The following is a 16,900-nucleotide window of genomic DNA, read 5'->3' as shown; positions in this document are numbered from 1 at the left end:
TCGTCTCTGGTAGAGATTCTAATATACTTTATTGCACTAGACGCGATTGAAACATGCTTTGTCAGCAATGTCCTTCGTAATGGTACGCAAGGATTTTATCTGCACCGAGTCATCGGATTTTCCATCTCTCTCTTTGTTCTACGCGAACTGACTAACTCGTCTTCAGAAATTTCCTTGTAAATGAACATTCATCGGATCCTTCGCTGCGATCGACGAATCCAACGGTTCAAGTATTTTCATCGCTGGCTAGAATTGTTAAAACCAACCAAGAATTCAGATAACAAGAAATCTCGTCAACAACCACCGATGCATCCATTCCAGTAAATTGTTGTACATCTTATAAGAGAGAGTTTCTCGTATCACGTGTGTACAATACTTTTTCGGCGAAGGCTCCATCCACGTGTCTTATCTAACGGTTCCTATTTGATTAAATATTAAAGAAGATAGTTGTGTAATTCTTCTTTATGACATCAACGTCAAGCGAATCTTGTTGCACGATAAGACAAGATCATGCAACAAGGATAACGGTGGAAAAATTTAAGCAATTAAAATGCTTTCCTACGTCTCTTATCTTTAATCTAAAATTGCATTTTTTGTTCTAAATTTGTCTACGAATCGTATAATATCGAATACATATAATAACCGAATAAGAAATGAATATTTACTCGGTAAATAAGTGCGTACGAATTTTTAATCAAGTACTTATATTCGTTTTACTCGAACGAAATTGTCAGCAAATACTGTTGAGGATGTCTTCGATCGATAAAATACGCCAAGCAGTAAATTCATTCATTGATCGTGTTGATTTCATCCGCTGTTCCATCGATTCATTAATAGATTAGTATACGCGTATGTTATAAATATATTCTTTCTACCTCGATTAGAGTTACGCCTTGCTGGTTTTATTTATTTTCCATGCTGTTCACTCGAGTATATTAATCCTTCAATAAACGAAGTTCGTTGTTTCGACTTGATTAGATCGAATGTACGCCCTTTGTGTTAACCCTTTCAGACTCGATAATAACATATGCGTACACAATATATTAAGTTCATATTTTTCATCGTGTATAATAATATTCACTTGCGTCTATTATATATACATGTACAGTTGTAAGTTTACGTAATAATATTTCCTAATATATTTTACGGAAATACAATTTCAATTTGTTTAAAATAGTTAAAAAAAAAAAAAAGTTATCGGTCGACGAAACACTCTACTAATAAACGCGTTTAAATTTGATAAATTAAACATCGAAAGGGTTAATACTGGCAGTTCATCGTAGCAGCTCAGCTCGCATTATGGTTCTTAAAATACTGCCAGATTACATTGTATAATTAATCAAACTTTTATAGCACGGCTTATCTGACGAGGTAGGATAATATAATATAGCTATTTACTTCTTTGATATTTAATCCTTCCACGAGGTAAAGAGCAACGAGAGCAGGCTCGTAATACATATTTATAGCAGAAATAACGATTTATGGATAACATGATTAAGTATTCTATCTTTATTGCGAATTTTGATTTATTCTTGTATCCACCCCTTAACAGTTTCCCCTTCGAGGCAATTTTGGACGTACACCATTTAAAACACATTTTGTTATTACATACAACTACATATTAAACACAAGGTAATAAATCAATGGAAATATACGTGTAAACGTATTATAGAACATATTTCTTTTTTACAACTGTTACTACTAATTTCAGATGTCATCAATTGTTATACAATTATTACTTTCTTAAATGTACGTACGATTTGGATAAAATACTATTCGAACATAATCGATTATTCGCACAGTACGTTGATTCGTGTCTCGAAGAATTTAAAAACGCATTGATTCAATAAATATTGATCGTGATAAATGCCCGATAAACCACAATGCGTCAATTATGTAATACATATTGAGCAGACATTGTTGCGACAAATACCAATCGCGGACAAAAATTATGATTATCCGTGCGAGTAAAAAAGTATGTATTAACAAGAATTTCATTCGCATCATTATATAAACGAAACGAGGTCAAACTATATATATATATGTAATCGTTCCACGGTTTTGTTATTTCACATTAAATACAGGCGATAATTATTTTGTTGTATTGGTAACAACAACTGGCGATATCTGATTATTCTCTTTATTGTGCATTTCTCAGGGTAGGACGAACATACGGATAAAATTATATTGTAATTTGTTAATACGTGTACGTATAAATAAATTTTCACGTTGCATTGTTACGAAAAGAACCCAGTCGGGAAGGTGCGTATAATTTATGCAAATGTACCGATGGATCCTACTTGTTTCATGGTTTTTATTCGACACTTTATATAGACACGATCGACGGCGGACACCGGGCTGCAAAGTGCATTCTAGTTTAGTAACGACGAAAATAAACGACATGTCTATGCGTATAAAAATAGCAATAATTGTGGCAATATTAAGCGAGAGGCAAACGCAGGAAATCCTCTGTTAAATATACACACATTTTCTGTTCCTTTTCTATGCATTTCTTACTTTTCTTTTTGTTCTATATTTTCTTTAATTATATCTGCAATTATATCTACAAATCGGTCCACACAATTCCCAAAATTTCCTTTTATCAAATTTTTCATATCGTTTATTTACGGTAAAAATTACATCGCTTTTTTCGTCAAGAGTTAATTAACCGAGTAAAAATACTGAAGTGTCTCAAGGGTAAATAACACAGAGAAAACAACAATACAGATTATCTAAATTATTCCGTGTAATTACCGAGAAATAAGTCATAGAAGTCGTAAAATACTTTACTAAAATGGACAGTATTGTTCGAAACACTTAGCAACGATATAAATTGGCAAAGACATCGTGAAATCATCGCGTTGAAATGATTTCACTCGAAATTGAACTATATAGAAGTTTGTTCAACCACACTTCCGGTGAGAATTACTTTTTCATAGCATCGCTATACCCGCGACACTGAACGTTCCAAGTTTCAAGGCTTCTTTCACGGAACTTAATTGTTTTCGCAAAGGAATTGACAGTATGCAACTGTATAAATTTAGAATATTTTCTAGAACAGGTGCTTCAGAGAATTGTCTCGCGAAAACAATTGTACATATGCGTACGTTACGCTACAACCATGAACTCCTCCAAATGTACACAATTATTAAACATTTTAATGAAAACCACCCTCTATTCCAAATGCATTAAAAAAAAACTCCCGATTAGATTATACGCTACATTCGATGACAAAAGGTCGATACAATATGCGGAATGTTTTGTTCGTCTTCGCTATTTTAAATAATAGATAAACAATATTTCTTGCAAAAGTTGTATAGGTTCCAGGAAGATGTAATACGGTGGCAGTAGTTTCTTTGTGGGTGGAATCGTAGAGGAGATTTGAAGGTCAACGTCGTTATTTTAAACGAAACGCTCAGTTTGTAGATAGCGTTTTAACGCAGCTACAGAAATAAAAAAGAGAAGTAATATACAATAAATACTCCTCTACGTACTGGTAAAATATCGTGATTCATTTTCTTTTGCGTAATGTTATATTTTCTTCAAAGCGCGTGAAAAATTTTCCTTTCATTATATATTTCCTCATCTCATTGGACTAAAAATAACGTAACTTGAAAGTAAATTTAAAAAAATAGGGCGGGAGGAAGTTAATAATAAAATGACTTAATGTATTGTTACAAAGAAAAAGGGATTTCTATATTTTTGTAAGAAATCTGTCGTTTTAGTTTTAAGGTTATGTCAAACGCTACGATAGAATATTTCGTTCGTAATGCACACTTCCACTGAACGTGATTTGTTAAGTTTACCGGTAAGGATGTGGACACTTCTTTTTCGCGAAATCAATATATGTAAGCATTTACTAGGAAATGTGTACGAAAGTTTACTAAATTCTCGCGTTTCCTGTAAGGTATATGTGTATTTCAAGTGAACGGACATCCGGTCTGCGACTAACCACAGTTATAATCGATATTAAAGCGAATCCATGAGGTAAACCACCCGATTGTTGGCATATTACCAACGATTGGCTCATATGTTTATTAACGCACGATAGAAGAATGTGTAACGCGCATCTAAACGATTCCATAACGCAATTGCACCGAGGAGAGCGTCGTGTTTCGAATGCCAATCCGTCCTAGAGATTCACCAGTGACATCTTGCTACGTTCATTCGTTTCGGTATACATACATATGTACAAATAGTCCACCTACTAATGTGATACAAATTGTTTTTCTCGTGTACTATTTAAGGACGACAAGACAATTTTGTTTCGTTTCTATAAGCAATGTGCGTTATACGTAAACATTTGTATATAGTTCTAACGAAGAAAAATAAAATTGGAAAGCATATCTTTCTGTGTGTATCGATTTTTCTATCTTTAATTAATTGTTTCTAAAGAGACAAGTAACATTTATGAATGGACGTAAAAGTTGTTCCTTCTTCTCGTACAGTTTATTTGTAACGATCAAATAATGTCTAAAATTCTGTCGTGCTGAATCAAATATTGTACAGATTGTGATATTTTGATCCACATTGCCCAGCTCGGTCTTATCGTTAACAATATTATTGCTAATTATGTGATAGGATTGAATCCAATTAATTGGGATATATTCAAGATGATTGATTATGAAGAAATGATCAAATTTATGAGTGGAATTTTTTTATATTTTGTGAAATTACAGAAACAATAACGGAACAAAAGAAACTATGAAAGTTGCTGTGCGATCTATGGAACTATTTTGATGTAACGAAATTGAGGCCACTTGTGTAATTCGACGTTTATTGCGCGTTTCGAAGATTGATATAAACTATCGTGTTCCAGATAAAAAAAACACAGTGAAACTTTTCCCGCTTCCTTTTCTCTCTTATGTCAGTCAGTTGCATAAAAAGCTCTTAATAACACGTAATACAATGTGATCACGTAGTAGTTACATCGATGCCTCTATAGATATTCCATTTTCGATCGAAGTTGCGCACACGATGGAGGTCGCACACGCGAGTGAAGTTGGTAGCATTTCTCGAATACACGTGCATGAACGAATCTCAAATATTTAGGGACAAATAGAAGGAGATGGATATATATATATATATATTTAACGCTCGTTAAATTATGACGAAATCGTTGCAGAACGCACGTAAAACTTCGCCACGGATACGAAAGGCGGTGCTCGTGAAAGCGTTTACGGCTCTTAAAACACGCGAAAGTACGGAATAACAAAACGTGAATTTCAACACCTGCTGGTAATGGTAAACGCGTGAAGTTGCAGGCTTCGATGCTGTTAGAATCGAAGCGCCTCCTGTCTTTTTACGTTACGTAAGATTATTGTAAATTTGTTCTCCGTACATTTAAATTTCACACCTATATAACTGCTTCGTTAAACAAATCGTCTTAAAATTCGCCATTCTGTTTCATTGTTTTTACACGTTTGCTGAACATCCCTTTGTGTCTGGGCGCACAGCAAAAATTGATATCGTTGCACTGATTTGCTATCAAGAGATATCGTTTTTTTCCTCGTTATCGCGTCTGCGTTGTTGTTCTTTCGTTAAATATACCGATTACCAGATCGAACTAACTTGAATTTAATCTAATACGTGTTTAATCTAAACGAACGGTTCTAGACAGTTAATAGGTTAGGTTCGACTCGCTTTGGTGTGGATTGTGTACGAAATCGAGAGCTCGAGCACGACAGCAGGAAAGAATCGAATGTCTAACACGTATTGAAGATCAAAGGACCGATATATCGTTCATTTTCTGCAATTTTATACGTATCGATTTCAACGATCTACGAATACCGCCCTAAATGCACGGAACTTACAGTCAAAGTAGATAGGGAAACGATCGTTGGAACGTACAGCGTGCCATCTACAGAAATTTTCATCGTCCATCGTATTACGTACTTCGGTGTCCTACACCGGTCGTGAGATTTGTCATATTTAAATTGCCATTTAAACCAGCAGTTCTCGTGTGAATTTTTGAAACATAAGTAACCACGTGAGATGCTCGTAGACCCCCGATAGAAAATAACACATAACGATCACTGTATATATACAAATTATCATGTTCTGTGTCTTTCTATCGATTTTAAGACAAATTAAATTTATTAACAAAAATTAACATTATTTTACAAAGAAAAAATTACAGTATATTATCGACATATAATCTAATTATCTGAGTATTTTGCACAAGATGGAGATAAGATTTTCCAGCGGTGGAGATCCACTAGTACCCCCACGTGGGTACTGCCGGGTTAAATATCAGGTCCACGCGATACAATTAAAAACGTTTGATATCATCGACTTGTACTGCCGGTTATCCATCAGATTGCTCGTTATCGCGTATAAATCATATCATAACAGATTTATGATTGATCGTTATAGCTCGTAGTTTATTATGACGGAGCTGCAGACACTTCAGCATGAAATAATAACGTACACGAAAACAGATAAATCTTTTGTTTAAAGGTGTTTGCAAACATGCAGGAAGCACTTGTAGCTCCGACCATGCGAGAAATGTCTTCAATATTCCGTGTTGGGCAATACTTTCTTCGTCTTTGTAACAACAATTAACGTCTAATTTATCCTAGCTATATCTGAAATACTGGTCAGCTTGTATATTCTTTAACCATTGTTATCCGATAAATAAGTTTATATTAAATGTTGGAGACAAATTTTAATTATATAATTAAGATGCACTGATGTAAATTACTCTATATACAACATCAGTTGTAACAATATCAGCTCATTTCTACGTATGGTCATATTTTGGCATAATTCTCTGTTGTTTGAAGAAACATTCCACGAAATGTTATTGTAATATAAATATATCGGAGAATGGTTCAATTTGTATTGTATCGAAGCTTCAACATTCTCGATACAGCATACAGAATCGCACAGAATACGATTCGAACGAAGTAATTTTTCATAATTATAACAATAACAGATTAGAAGATTAAATTATAAAATTTCAAGTAAAAAAGAAAAAAGAAATATAATATTACAATATGGTAATATTACGTGTCGTAATATTAGAACAATTCAACTCTCTGCAGAAAAGATTAGAACGCTAACTTAACGAACCCGTTAGTCTTACATAAAACGAAACGAAATTAAAAGATTACAAGTGTTACGTTGTAAAACGTTTAAATGGGTATGTATGTGCACGCTGATCGCATAAGAAGTCGAAATTACGATGTTCCACAAATTTAACCGTTACCGTAATAACGATTGGAAATCTACTGTCATAAATTTACGCTTCGAAGCGAAGGGGGGGGGTAGAAAAAAAGAAGGAAATTGAATGATTGCAACCGCTATACACCGCGAAAAGTTTAATTACGGAGGCAGATACACGTAAAAGACGGTAGACGCGGACGAAGGGCCGGATCGTCCGATACAATCCGTGAAATGCTGAGAGCCGATTACCGAATTAAAAAGAATCTAGCGAACGAGCACGAACGGACCCTAGAAACAGACATTACGGTTTCGTTTCGTCTCGTTCTACCTATACACGAAAGTCCCTGAAACGAGAACTGCCTACTTCCGAGTAATAAAGCCCAATGCCGTAATCATCGTGATTTAACGACACCGACCCAAGTGCCGCAGAGGGTCGGTCGTGCGATCGTGCGAATCGTTTTTCCGAAGCAAGCTTTCGTATCGTTCGCTCGCCTACAAAGAAAGATTGCAAAACTATCCGGAATCGGTTTTAGTTGCAACCTTCCAAGTACGTAAGAACTTACGATATACTGTCTTCTTATACGGAAAACAGTTTCCAGTTCATAAATTAATCGTCGTGTAATCCTGGATCAATTTTAACGGATTCTTTTGATCTCTGTGTTTTTTTTTTCATTTGTCCAATCCCTCGCTCGAAATATTGGCTTGTTCGGAAAGTCATTTCGTTTTCCAAAATGGAGAATATGTAATTTGATAAAGTGTTTGTACACTCTAGAAAAATCGTGTTTCATTTTCACCGAAAAAAAAAAAAAACGAAATTACTTTCCGAACAAGCCAATAAAATATCTCCGTACATGAAATTTATAGGGGAAAAATTTTTTTACGTTTATTTGAATTTTTCATTCGAATTTGAAAGATTACTTAGAGACGATCTCTGGGTAAATTAAAGGTTTGCAAAATGTCTATAGTAATAAATGAATTGTATTTATGGACGTTATGTGATAATGTTTATAATGCGACGCAAGGCAGAGAATGGCGAAACTTTGAGTAATATATTTTTAATAATTTTCTCCGACTAGAATTTAAAAATGGGCGGAGACACTTTCAAGATGGCGTAGGGAAAAAAATATTCTAACAGTTGCTAAACTCTGAGATCAATGTAGCGATAGGAATAGATGTTTAGTTATCCATATTTTTTTACTTGACAAATTGTCTCCCTTTCACTTTCCTTCGCTATAGATTGCACTCGTGACTTTGAAAAGCACGGCTCTAAACTGATTAAATTTAACTCGTGCTCTGATTTTCAATACTTCTGCATTAATTTCTTATATCGTGTTCTACACTTTACCGGGTAATCTTCGTACGATTGTTAACACGATTCTTCTCAACTTATTCGAAATCTTTTTTTAATCTCGCGATGATAGATACTTCGAACGAACAATCTATAAGTCGATACTTTATTTTCTACACTCTGTTTTCATATTATTATTATTATCTCCCTATCCACTTCTACTTTTTACGTTATTACAAGTGCAACTAAATAAATAAATAGAGCCGTTGGAGTAGTTGAACGTTCAGTACAGCAACTCGAAACGCTTCGTGCTGGTACAATAACTGTTCGTGTCGTTAATAGAGCCCAAGGATTCTTAAAACTATTTTGAAACATTTTTTTTCTCGATCTCCAAAGCGGTGATCTTCGATATGTTGAACCAGTTATGTAACGCTACAAAAATATTGGGGACCATTCGCGTAAGAAGTTACGAAGCGAATAAAATGTAAATACCGTGGTACGTATGTTACCACAGAAGTCTCAATTTCTGTGTGTTATTAACTTCAGTTATTGACCATAAACCGCAATAAAGTTATCCGGCGTAACGTACTTAGCGACTGAAACCCAACTCCCAGTGTTTTAATAAATAATGCAATAGCATCTACGGAAATCGTAATTTCTTTATATACTTGTTTGCTTCCTCGCTCCTCGTAGGACATTCTTTAGCGATTTCAATGCAATTATGATCTACGGCGTAGTAACAAATAATTGAGCAACTGTGCAGAGTGCATCCGTTGCTGTAATTGCGAATGTTTTTCAAACAAGTTCTGACAAGCGTAAAATTCCGATTTCGTGAAACTATTTGATATTGTAACGAGCCAGACGGAACCTCGAAAAATGCAATTTCGATGATCGTATAAGAACCTCGTTCGTTGAACTTCACCGAGGAGTGGGGGGTGGTCGCTTAGCAACGAGCGACGTTGGAGATGGAACGAACTGGTATTGGTGGGGATGCTTCTCACCGGATTGGTTACCTCGAGACTTGCATCAATGTTCAGCTCACTTTATCTGCAATTATCGAGGTTCTATTGCGATCGAGTAATACCCGCTCGTTTGAATTATTCTGAATATTAACCGAATATACTGATCATATTTCTCCGAAAGTTTACAAAGTTGTCTTTACTTTCCCAAACGGAACTTTATAATTTCTTTGCGTTTATCTGTTAGCAGATACACAAACGAGTTCAACAAACACCATGAAATCTTTATCCGTTATCAAAAGTGAACAAACGGCGGAGAAAAGTATTCAAGAGGAATACTACAACGTTGCACGTGCACTCCACCGTTGCTGTGCAATTAATATTAGTCATCGTTGATTGATATCTGACGTTTGACAGACCTTCCGTACGAAAAAAAAAATGGTGTTCAAGAGGAAAGGTGTTTACAGCCTTCACAAGTGTTTGCGAATTCGATAACCATTGTTTCAAGGATACTGTTAAAACTCTACGCTTCGAATCACGCTCAGTTTTATCGTTAAAATCGTACACGGAGCTTGAAACGTTTAAAAAAACAGACTCACGTTCGATCGAATCGCCCCGTTCAACCATCGAATCGTATAATTATTGTAACCGTGGAGTATCTCCGTGGAACGGAAAAAAAAAACAAAAATTGAGAACCGCTGGCGAGAAGTCGAGAAGCGTAATTTCCTGCTTACACGGAGATCGTAATTTTTTCCTTCTCCTCCCTTTTTCGATTGTAATTTATGCACTTCCTCGCGAGTTGCGTAACGTTAATTAAGAAACTTTCCTTTCGGTCGGTCTTGTATCAATAACGAGCGATCTGCGTTGTTTGAACCTGCCCGATACACGCACGCAACGATTCACCCGGCGTTTTACATTGAAAGTTACGCGGGCGTTGCGTTTATCCGCAAGTAGCACGCTCATTCGGAATTTCGTAATTCGCGTGAGTCACAAGACGTTGCGCGGATAAACCGCCGCTCAGCGTTTAAAGAAACCGTAATCGACCGATTAAGATCGTATCGATTCAACGTTTCAAGCGATTCGAATACCTTTCGACCTCTTTCGAGACCGAGGGCGGGGACGTACGACCTATATTCCTGATTCTGGGTTAAGAGTCACTCTTGCGGGAAATGATCAAACACTACCTTCGATACTGTCTCGTATCGCGTCGATTATCGTCGAGTGCGTCGACAAACAGGTAACGATACGGTAGAGGAATTCGAAACTAACGAACGGAACAGTATCCTAAAATATCGAAACATCCATATGCCTCGTTCGAAGAATATTCAACGCGCCCCTTCTTGTGAAACTTTTCTCAACGAACGTGTACAAAAATCGTGCAACCTCGAACGAACGATTTACTTCCGAGAATTAAAATATCCTTTTCGCCATTTCGTCCATTTCATCGTATCGATGTACTTTCAAACGCAACGATTCTTCGCGAAGAGAATTCCATAATTCTACTGCAGTGTATATTTTTTAACATTGAAACTACCAAAGGGGTCACTTTGACTTGTTTCGAATCTCTTTTTAAAATTGTTCGATTATTAACGGTGTCTTCGCCTGGAATATTTGCGGACAATTATCGAGATGGACGATTAACGAATAACTTCGAAAATACATACGCGGTCTGATATAAATAGTAATACGTTCACCGTTGGTTGTTCTAGTGTTAATTAAAAGGAAATAACGATTCTCTCGGTTTTGCACATTTCGGACTTGTTACGCGCAAATACATCCATCCTCCTTTGTGATAATTAAGATATTATAGTTCCAGGATTGTCTATACACGTATTTTACTGGTTGTTAATTATCCTAAGTTTATTTGAATTAAGTATGGCAATTCACGAGGAACGTTCGTTAATAGGACTAGCATACATTGTAACCAAAACACGCGTCTCAAGTAATTAGGAGATTCCATTAACTTGGCGTTTATTGGACTCGAGAGGTGCTGGAAATAATCTCCCCAATGGTGGTGCACGGACATCCTAAAATCTGCGCGCGTTTAAATATTCAGATACAATTACCACCAGCGATAAAAAAGAAGGCGGTAAAAGAGATTCTTATTTTCGTTCCATTTTTATCTCGGATCTTGTGTCCATATAACGATCGTGAAAATAAGCAATGTCTGGGATTTAAATATGTTTTACGTGTAAATTTTTCGCGCCACGCCTCTGATAAACAATCGTGTCCAAAATTCGGCGTTTAATGTCTTCGTTTTACTTTTCTACGATCGCGTGCCGAACAAATAACGCAGAACTCGATTTCAACGAGCACGATAACATTTAATTCGCGAATATTTCGAAGCGACGAACAGCAAATTGTATTTTACGAATATTTGTAATTTTACCAAAAATTAAAAATATTCGACTCTCGAATTCGAAACGAGTTCGTGTAATTTATTTTGCGACGTTGCGTGAAACGTGTTTTATGAAGCTAGAGAAACCGAGGTGACCTTGAAATCTTCCCAAGTAAGGGCTAATAAATAATGTAAATCATCCGCGATGTTTCGTCACTCGCGAATCGAACGATTTTTTATACGAACAACTGTACATCTTCATTAACCTAAGGAGCAATTGTAAACTGGACGTATTGTACACCGTTGTGTATAAATAGCTATTGTATTATTGGCATGCGTGAAGATTATGTGCCGCATTATGTATGCGATGTTAATTTTCGCAGTTAACAAGCACCGCGGAATTCGAACCATGCGAATCGCCTATACAAATACGAGAACACGTAGGTGGGGGTAACGTTTCGCGAACGACACATGTTAACGATCACGATTACGCCGAGAACCCGTAGTCTTTTTTAATCCGTTACCATGAACGCGTGCACCATCTTCGTACAAATTTACCTTGGGTCGCGTACACACAGCCCGTGAATCAAAGTCGAGCGTTATTCCAATAAATTATCGTTTAGTTACAAAATTACCCATACTTTGCACCCAGTTACTAAGAGCAACCGAAAACGTGTATTCGTTTTCAGAAACATCATATATCTCCATTCTCAACTTGTGAATTCGTATAAGTGCTCTTAACTGGACAATCAAGATTTTTTGTCCGATGCATTAGCATTGAAAACAACTGATCATCGAATGAATATTTTCGCTCGGTTTATCGATCGAATAAAGTTGAACTCGATATATTTAATAAGAAAATTTTAATCTACCTTTCGATTTACCTTTGTATCAATTGCACACCATTAATGAAAATAATGCGAATGATGCAATCGTTTCGCTAGCCTTGCTCATACTATTTCCATCGATAAATAAAACATACCCGGGTAATGTAAAACGGAACCGAATTTACTTATTATTTACCATTATTTGTAGAAATAACAAATCTCGAGAATGCTATTGCAACGGTTATCCGTATAAGAAAAATTACCCAAATAACCGTGGAATCGAAAAACTTATTGTTTGTATAAAAATATACTCGGTCACGCATACTAAAGTCGTTATTCGTTGTGTTTCTTTTACTCGCTATCTATTGTTCGACAAGGTTTGTCCCCCATGTCACGAATAATACGTATATATGCAGTTCGCGGGTGACGCGCGCGCAAAGTTCGTCTCGCGAGCGAACTGCACGCATTGGCACTAATGTTCACGTGTGAAAACATTTGGCTAGCAGTAACGACCTACGGAGTTGCGCATCAAATTATTCGGCAAATTTGTTTCGCTTATCCGTCTACTATACCTTCCACCGTGTATACATTACATTTATATAATTGTACATATTTAATTATTTCGAGTAATGCTCTTCGTAATTCTTTATGCGTGTATGGTTAACATTTCGAATAAAAAACCTTCGGATTAATATTAACTTTAAGAATATGTAAAAATTTAGCTCTTGTTCTCATCACAACCTCCCTCCCCCTCCCTATATTCCTTTGAAGTAGATAAAAATTATTGAAAAAAATTCGTATCGACATACCAAATGGTTGTTTAGAAAATGGCGTGTACCAGAATTAACAAAACACCGTCTTCCGTTTCAAAAATATGAAGCTTGATTTTACTAGAACCTTGGGGTGGGAAAAAAATCGTTATTCGTCTCAGAAATAGTTTTACGTATTCGTTTCACGTTTTAAGCAGAGGCGTTTAAAGTAATCGGCGGAGCACCGGGCGGATGGACCGCCTATAACTTGCACGTTTAAGAATTTTGCTATCTGAAAATAGACTAATTGACTTATGTAATTCGGTAAACGCGGTCCCTCGGTTTTCAAGCGGGGAACGAAACAGAACGGTTTTCAACGACGACAAATACACCGGTCGCGCGATGCGATATTACGAAAGAATCTTTGATCTCGCCGGTTAGGAGACACGCATCCGCGACAATGCATACCCTTATCGCGAACTGATTCGTCATCGGTCCTTGGCGAGGCCAACGATGCAGCTAACGAACTATTCGCGGACAGCATCCGGCGCCGATTCTAAAAGACACGCTCACTCCTCGCCTGGCCATCGAGATCTGCTGGATTAACCTTCGCAGAGATTTCAGCGGCACACAGACCGTATTCTCGAGTGGCCGACGATGGGAGGATCCCACTCGACACGCTTGACGTTTATTGCACGTCCGTAAATCATCCTGGCGAGTGTCCGCGAACGCGTGCAGCGGTGAAGGAATTTCGCAATTCAGGCCTGGGGAAATTGTACGCACCGAAAGATACGCTACCGAAGGGAACTGGTGCAGGGCGGAGCCTAGAATTTTCGTGGTCGGAAAAGCGCAGGCGATATCGCGTCCCTGGGTTACCCGACCCTCTGATCAATATTAATACGTGACACCGACGAAAGGGCGAAATGGGTGAGACCACGGTATTGGGCACAAGATGAAAAAACGGGACAAGAATAAATTATCGCGTGTTCGATCACGCTCGAAACGTGTACACACCAGATAGATGCACGACGCGATAGGTACGCAAACATCGAGTAAAAAGGAAAGGCAAGGTTCACGGGAGCAAGGAAGAGGATACGGAGAGAGAACATACTATTGATAAATTGTGTATTTACCGCCAATCTAGGGACGTCCACAGTTTCGTCGGTGCAGCCCACCTCGATGATTGAAATACTACAGCAGAGATCCTTTTTCCTTGCCCTAGCACGCAGCATGCAACACCTTTGTATTCTCGTGGGCCGGTCCACGGCACGTCATCGGCAAAATTGTTCGAAGGAAATCACGGTGGCTACTATCAACGATTCAGAAGGGCGCGGAGATCAGGGTTGAGGCACTCTATTCACTCACGTACACGCACTTTTCTTGTCGACCTCACGTAATGCTTTAGCGAATCTGTACGTGCACCAAGCCACGGCTTATTTATTGGCACTGTCGTCGCTGTCACGTATATCCTCTCCGTATACTGGCTTGTTTCTCAACGGTACGCGTGTGTGTCCGGTCACCACGGCTGAGATCTTGAATCGTTCACGTACAGATATCGATACAAGCGGAATCGCTGCGGAATGATAGCTCACCGTTGTAAGTGCAGCCACGATACGTCCGCGTATTGCATTCTTTCAAGAACAACTGTGCGATCGCAATTTTCGGGTCCTTAACTCTTCCGGTGGTGCCCCCCTATGGCTAGCGCAACCCAAGTACACATAATAGGTAGAGAGCCCTCTACGGTTACGATCGCACTTTCATGAAGCAATAAGATTTTCGCGTTGCGTTACAAATTCACCGCCAGAGGGCTCCGAACAGTGACCAATACTCGCACCGGTTTTTTTTCAAATAACGGTATCCTTCTGCGTTAAAATGTATCTACGTCCAAGATTGAGTATGTGTAGTAAACATTCAAGAAAAATATTCTACAATATTTTTGCGCATGTACAATAAGAACAACTAATATGTAATTGAGCGGAAATTATTAATTGTAAACTGAGGAAAATACTTAATACATTGGCTTTTTCAGATTTGACACGGTCTCTAGCAGTTTCAAGATTTTTGTTGAGTTAAAAATGTTCATTTAAATTTATATTGTTAAAAATAAAAGTATGTAATTTATCACTGTTGCTCTTATTATTTTACAATATATCCAATGACATTATATTGTTCAAAAGCATATAAATATTAAGGTTTATTTATTGTAAGCTTTTTCAAATGTATAATTAAATTATATTACATTTCTCTATGTTTAATGACAAATGATCAAATTAAGTGAAGATATATGGATACGCAATACTTTGAGTAATGAATGAGTCAGTACATTGTAATATATTAGAGTAAAGAATTGCACCAGAATTTTATATATGTATGTTTACTTCAATGTATTTTCCAGAAATAAAGTCATAGGCTAGGTATTCTAAAATTGTATTAAATCTTATTATATTTGGGTAAAACTTTCTTAATAAATTTAAGGTACATAAGAAATAAGAATCTGTGTTTTCAAATATACCCAAATCCTTCCATTCTTCATTTAAATATATAGTACAAGTGAAAGTGCATAATTTTCTGACATCCGTTTAAGCACCATTGCCTTAAATAAGGAAGCCATAAATATTCTCGCTAAGAATTCCTGTACCACCTCTTACAGTGATATACTTTCATGATATGAAAGTTCTAGTTTAAAACAGGTTTGAACAAACTTTTCTTAATAGAAACAGAGGTATTGCCTTTAAATATTATTTTTCTAACGTTTACAACTATAAACCAGTTCTTGTCAATAAGAATTCCTTTCTAATCTCTAATATCGTAATGTTGTCTTAATGCAAAATGTGTAGTTTTCTATGTTCCTGATAATTGGATCGCAGATTAACAAAATTTTGTTGGTTGAGATTCTGATTTGATTCATATACGATAAGGTACATACGCAAAGTTACCATATTGTGATTATTATATTGAAATTCTGACAATGTTATTAGTTTATTAATTTTATAGCTATACAATAAGTAAGCAAATTCTTAATAAGTGAAAAGGTCTTTATTTTAACGTAAACGCATGGTTCATTTATAGAAAGCACAATGCCTATAATTTACTAAAATATTTAAATGACAACAATGAATAGGACATCTTTTATTTAAATTTCGCTACTTGTGAAATCGCAGAAGCAATTAAGCGACAAAAATAATTAAAAATATAAAAGAGTAATGTGACAATATTTTCTTTTTAAATTGTTCACTGAGTTTTATATGATGTTATCGTTATTCACGAATCGCTACGGTGCAATCATAGTGCATTTTGACTCTAACACATTTTTATTTCACTTCTTCGTATACCTATTACAAAAGAAGCAATAACATTCGTTCGAAAACTTCGTACGTATACAAATATTCAACATACTCAGTAGCCACAGACCAAAAAAGAAAGGAAAATATATTTTACGGTAACCCGTAAGGTAATAATCGTAGGTACATATATTAAACGAGCGTAGATCGCATTAAATGAATGCGTGGCTTTAAACAGCGTGTGTTACAGCACAGTAAGAAAAATATGCATACAAAAATATGACCAGCTAC

The 16,900-nt window shown here is 36.5% G+C and overlaps 1 protein-coding gene across 4 annotated transcripts in view; it reads right to left on the bottom strand.

Annotated features, from left to right (window-relative positions):
* Window positions 1–15,034, bottom strand: part of Sky (GTPase-activating protein skywalker) — a 44,969-nt gene extending 29,935 nt beyond the window's left edge. For 2 of the 4 annotated variants that reach the window (XM_076326735.1, XM_076326736.1), the window contains exon 1: window positions 14,462–15,031. The gene's annotated coding sequence lies outside the window, so the exon portion shown is untranslated. Of the gene's footprint in view, window positions 1–14,461 lie in introns of all 4 variants that reach the window. The other 2 variants (XM_076326737.1, XM_076326725.1) reach the window with 2 other exon arrangements.
* Between the last annotated feature and the right edge of the window lie 1,866 nt (window positions 15,035–16,900).

This window comes from Ptiloglossa arizonensis, chromosome 2, assembly GCF_051014685.1.
Source record: "Ptiloglossa arizonensis isolate GNS036 chromosome 2, iyPtiAriz1_principal, whole genome shotgun sequence".
Classification (NCBI taxonomy): Eukaryota; Metazoa; Arthropoda; class Insecta; order Hymenoptera; family Colletidae; genus Ptiloglossa; species Ptiloglossa arizonensis.
This window is presented reverse-complemented; position numbering and strand designations above follow the sequence as displayed.